The sequence below is a fragment of the Vicugna pacos genome, chromosome X, assembly GCF_048564905.1.
Source record: "Vicugna pacos chromosome X, VicPac4, whole genome shotgun sequence".
In the NCBI taxonomy this organism is placed as follows: domain Eukaryota; kingdom Metazoa; phylum Chordata; class Mammalia; order Artiodactyla; family Camelidae; genus Vicugna; species Vicugna pacos.
The window spans coordinates 76,717,168-76,723,167 of NC_133023.1; positions in this window are offsets into that span (position 1 = coordinate 76,717,168).

The window sequence follows — 6,000 nt, forward strand, 5'->3', positions numbered from 1 at the left end:
ATTGATTTGACAATTCCAAGGTACCAGCCAGAAAGAAGATCAGGATTTGTGAAGTTCATGTCTGAACTACTTTAACAGTAGCCTAACTGGTTTCCTTAGCTAGTTTCTGTATCCTACAGCATCTCACCTTATCAAGCTTCCTATGATTCCTCTATCACCATGTCACTCCTTTGACTAAAAGCTTCCAGTGGCTCCCTTCTGCCTATCTGATGGATCTCAAACTTGAATGTGCATCTTTCATACCTGCAGAGCCTACATACAACACTGATTTCCTAAGCTGCAACTCAGAAAATTTGATTTAGTAGGTCAGGGAGGGGCCTGGGAATCTGTGTTTTAAGCAAGTGTTGCAAAACATTGGCCTCTGTGGACAAAGCCCAAGCACTTTTCTCTAGCATTCAAGGCTGTCCATGACCTGGCCCAAACCCACCTAACTCCTGATATGAATACTTATTCTAGAAAGGCCATTGTCCTTAAAGTTCTCATATAGGATGCATTTCTAACTAAACTTTTGCCCACCCCCTCCAACCCGCTGGAATGACCTCCTGCCATCTTTCCTCCTATCCGAACACTAGACATCCTTCAAGGTGAAACTCAAGTTTCACCTGTTCTACGAGACTCTCCTTAAATTCCCCAGCCCAGAAAGGGTATCACTCTTTTTCTGAACAATTAATTGTCTGACCCCAATTGTCTGGTATTTAAATGGTTTCAAGAGTATATGCCTTACTTCCCCAGTTAGACTGATGGCTGCCACTATCCACACATGGCTATTTAAATTTAAGCTGATTAGGATTAAACAGAATTGAAATTTCCATTTCTCAGCCACACTAACTACATCTCAAGTGCTCAACGGCCACATGTGTATTTGTCAGAACAGAGAGAGAACATTTCCACATTGCAGAAAGTTCTAATGGGCAGCATGGTAAGAGTCTGCTATGTCTGTCACAGCTGCAGCTACCTTCTTACATACTCTCCCTAAAAGCACTGCTTGCTCTGAAGTTAAAGTAAATATGTATCCTGGTCACAGAAAGTGATGGATTTTCTTTTTAAACTCCAGTTCCCACTTCCAGTAAAAATAAGGAGCTCAGAAGAGAAGTCTCAAATGTAAATATCACTCTGCATTTCTAATCAAGCCTCAAAATCCTTGCCTTTTCTCAGTTCTCATCCTCCTTGACCTCTCTGCTGCATTTAGCATTAGGTAGGGCAGATGTCCCTTGTCTACTGAAAATGCTCTCTCCGTTTCCATGACACTGTAACAACAGCAAGAATGATCATCATTAATTTATTGAGCTCTTACCATGTGCCAGGCACTATGCTAAGTAATTTGCATACCTTAACAACCATATTAGGTAAATACGATTATTGGACCACTTTACAGATGAGGCAGCTAAAGTTCAAAGACAACTGAGTTGCTCATAGTAAGTGGCAGTGCTGGGACGAGAACCCAAAACCTCTTTTAAGGCTCTTCTCAAGGATCATTACTATATCAAGTGCCTAAAGCAGGCAGGGCAGACCATCAAAGCCAACATCAAAGAAAGGAAAGAACCCATTAAAGAGAGTCTCTTCTTTTCTTTTCTTCCATTTTCCCCTGCCCTTCTCAAACTTTCTTTTATTCTATCTCACATACACCTCTGATAGACTTTCAAGGTGTTAACAATCTAGGGAATTTAGAGCCAATTACTAAGTAATTGAGAAAAAGTAACCACAGTAGGTCAGGGAGAGCAGGGACCATGTATTGCCTTTTCGTTTTCAGGAATTCTGTTTTTTCCTAAATACCTCATAGGCCCTTAACATTAAAACCTGTGTTGTCCAGGACTTAGAATTTTGATTCAAGCACTCTGCCAATAGTCCATTTTAATTATACCAGAGACCATTTATAGCTTTTCTGTTCTCTGGGCTAGGTAGGCTTTGAATCCAGCAGCTATGCCAGAGCTAGTCAAACATGACAGAAATGCTGAAGTAGTTCAGCTTTAGATTGGAACACTCACCTGCTTACTAGTGTTTCATGTTACCCTGTTTACTGATACCCCTAAACAGGTCCAACTCAGCATTCCTGGCCAGTAGACAGAAGGTGAGGATGTAGGAAAAAAAAAAGTTTATAGCAACCTTGCCCCTCTGCCTTCATGTAAAAGAGACGATTAACCTGTTGATCCCCAAACTCAACAGGCTCCTATAATGTGTTCTGAACTACACAAGGCATATGGTAATGACGGTGCAGACCCTTTAGAGTTTGATGCCTCCATTCCTTTGGTTAAAGAAGAATAAGGAATATGGAAAATCTCTGTACCTTCCACTCAATTTTGCCTTGAACAGTAAACTTCTCTTAAAATTAAGTCTTACTTTAAAAAAAAGAAAGAAGAAGGAATACTGGTTTCTCTCCCTAGCTCTGCCACTAGCTGGCTGTGTGCGAGTACAAATATTTAGTGAGAATTTTTTTTCCTTTTCCTTTCCATGCATGTACCATAAACATTACAGGATATTGTTTTGTGTTCTCATATTTTACATAAATGTAATTATATAGAACTTTATGTTTTTTCCTCAACAGTATGCTTTTGATTCATTTTGCTCCAGTTCTATGTTGCTACATGTAGTTATAATTCATTTTAACTGCTTTATGGAATTCTATCAGATGAATACACCATACTGTAATGAATGTATTCATTCTGTTGATAGTCATTTAGGTTGTTTTCCATTTTTTACTATCACAAACCAAAATCTTCAGTGGACATCTGTACATGCATATGTATCCTTGTTCACACGTGGGAGAGTTTCTCTTGATTTAAAATCCATGAGTGGACACAGACATAGAAAACAAACTTACGGTTACCAAAGGGGAAAGGAAGAGGAGGGATGAATTTGGAATTTGGGATTAAGAGATACACACCACTATGTATAAAATAGATAAACAATAAGGTCCTACTGTATAGCATACAGAACTATATTCAATAGCTTGTAATAACCAATAATGGAAAATAATCTGAAAAAGAATACATATATGTATAACTGAGCAACTCTGTGGTACACCTGAAACACTACAAACCAACTACCCTTCAATTTAAAAAAATAAAAATTAAACAAAATCCATGAGTGGAATTATTTGGTCATAGGTTATACATAAAAGTTCAGCTTTACTAGGCACTGCCAAATAGTTTTCCAAAGTGGCTGTTCCAATTTATATTCCATCAATAGTGGAAGAAAGTTCCAATTCACCCACATCTTCATCAGTACATGGTATTGTTGGTCTTTTTTCACTTTAGCCACTCTGATGGGTGTGTACTGGTATCTCACTGCAGTTTTAGTTTTAATTTCCTTGATGACTAGTGAGATGGAGCACATTTCATAGGTTTATCATCTGATATGTTTTCTTAAAGTAGATATGGATAAGAACAAGAAAGGGCTGAGAGGGAGGATACGGGGCAGGTAGTGACTAAGGGACATAGGTGGGAAGAGAACACCGTAGAAACAAGAGCCTAAGGGCATTAAATCAAACTTTCTGAGAAAACCAGTTTTTCTGAGGACTAGCCAAGTGTACACAGATTTGGGAGTCTTGACAGCTAAAGGTGCTGTCAAGGTGCATATAAAACATGTTTGAAGTCCAAACATAAAAATCTCCTGGCAGTGACCCAAGGCCAAGTTCTCCTTCCTTGTGTCACTGTTGTCAGCAGCAGCTCTGGCTGCTCCCTGGCACCTTTCACCAGGTTAGGTTCCCGACTGGCTCTCAAAGCCCTTGTCTCAGAAAATGACAGCTCTGGCTTGTAGATTCCACTTAGAAGGCCATATGATGCCAATGTTAAAGAGCACAGAATGGTAATTCTTTCTTTCCTGCTTTATTGAAGTACGACTGATAAAATAAAATTGTTTATGTTTAAGGTGTACAACATGATGTTTTGATATATGTATACACTGTGACAATTACTACAATCAGGCTAATTAACATCTATCACCTCACATAGTTATCTTTTTTTGGTAAATGTTCTTTTTACTGATCAAACAGAACTGTCTACAGTATTCAGTAATAGACTGTAAAGTAACATGATTTCAAGTATTGCATTGCAAACTTTCATGTGCATGTGAATCCCCTGGAGATCTGTTAAAATGCAGATTCTGATTCAGGAGGTATGAGGTAGAGCCTGAGAGTCTATATTTCTAACACGCTCCTGGATGCTGCTGATCTGAGACCATACTTTGAGTTTAGAACATGAGCCATGGAGTCAGACAGACCTGAGCTGAAATCTCAGCTCTGCTTTCTTAGCTGTGAAATCTCTGGTAAGCTATTTAATCTCCCTGAGCCTTAGTTTCCATGCCTATAAAAAGATAAAAATCATTATCTACTTCATAGGGTTGTTGTGGAGGTTAAATAAAATAATACATATAAAACATGTACAGCACAGTGCATGGAAAGAGTAAGTAATGGATAAATGTGAGCTATTATTAATATTCCATGAACTGGCACTCCTACACATTATGATACTCTGAAGACTGTGCTTCAGAATGATTATCTGGAAACACTGCAAGAGCCTAGATTAATCAGAGAGAGACAGATTGAATCATATTTAGTCGTATTTTATGTTAGGCTTACTTTATTGTATTCTAAGCCTTTGAAAATTGAGACTTCATCTGTTTCAGTCAGGGTCCCAGCAGGAAACAGATGGCACACTCAAATTAGTGTAATTAGTGGAAAGTTTAACAAAAGGACTAGCTACAAAAGTATGAGCAGGGTATAGGAAAACAAAGAGGGATATATAGTTTAGTAACTTGGGGCTGTTACCACCCCTACACACAAAAGGATGAGGTAGAGAACATATACAAGAAAAAGGAGAATGTGGTGTAGAGAGGGTCCCCTTGAGAGGCACTATGACCTTTAGTTAAGGGATAGCAGCCAGCCAGAGGCAGTCCTACAAGGAGGAAACCAGGAATAAACACACTGACCTCAGTTTCATTCCTCTCTTTGATGTCCTGCCAGTGATCTCCACTGGCCAAAACCTATCAGAAGCTAAGAAGGAAAGGGAATTCACTGATGTAATCCATACAGATTAGCCTCCTTGGGCACAGAGCAAAGTATACAAGGGTGGAGTGTGGATCAGGGGGATCAGGAGGGCTAAGCAGAAGATATCTGGTACACCATCCACGATACATATACTCAACCAAAACACTACCCAAACCAGAGCACTATTCCTCTGACCAAACCAAAAGAGAACAGACTACCTACTGTTTTAGACAAAGCTAAACTCAACTAGTTCATCATCAAATAAGGATCAATAACTTCCAGGGTATCTCCCCATTGGACATCTTATAGTCAGCCAAAATGCAACACTGCTAAAAGTGAAATCATCTTCCTCTACCACCATAACTCAAGTTTCCCACTTCCATCAAAGGTGGCCTTTGCTATCCCAGTCTCTCAGCCTGAAACATTCTTCCCTTTCCTCCTTGCATATTTAAATCCTACCTACTTACCTTTTTTCTTTTAACATTTTTATTGAGTTATACTCATTTTACAATGTTGTGTCAAATTCCAGTGTGGAGCACAATTTTTCAATTATACATGAACATACATATATTCATTGTCACATTTTTGTCACTATAAGCTACCATAAGATCTTGTATATATTTCCCTGTGCTATACAGTATAATCTTGTTTATCTATTCTACATTTTGAAATCCCAATCTGTCCCACCCCCCACCCCCTTGGCAACAACAAGTTTGTATTCTATGTCTATGAGTCTGTTTCTGTTTTTTTTTTTTTACATTTTTTATTGATTCATAATCATTTTACAGTGTTGTGTCAAATTCCAGTGTTGAGCACAATTTTTCAGTCATTCATGGACATATACACACTCATTGTCACATATTTTTTTCTCTGTGATTTATCATAACATTTTGTGTATATTTCCCTGTGCTATACAGTGTAATCTTGTTTATCTATTCTACAATTTTGAAATCCCAGTCTATCCCTTCCCACCCTCTACCCCGCCCCCCCCCCCCCCAGTAACCACAAGTCTGTAT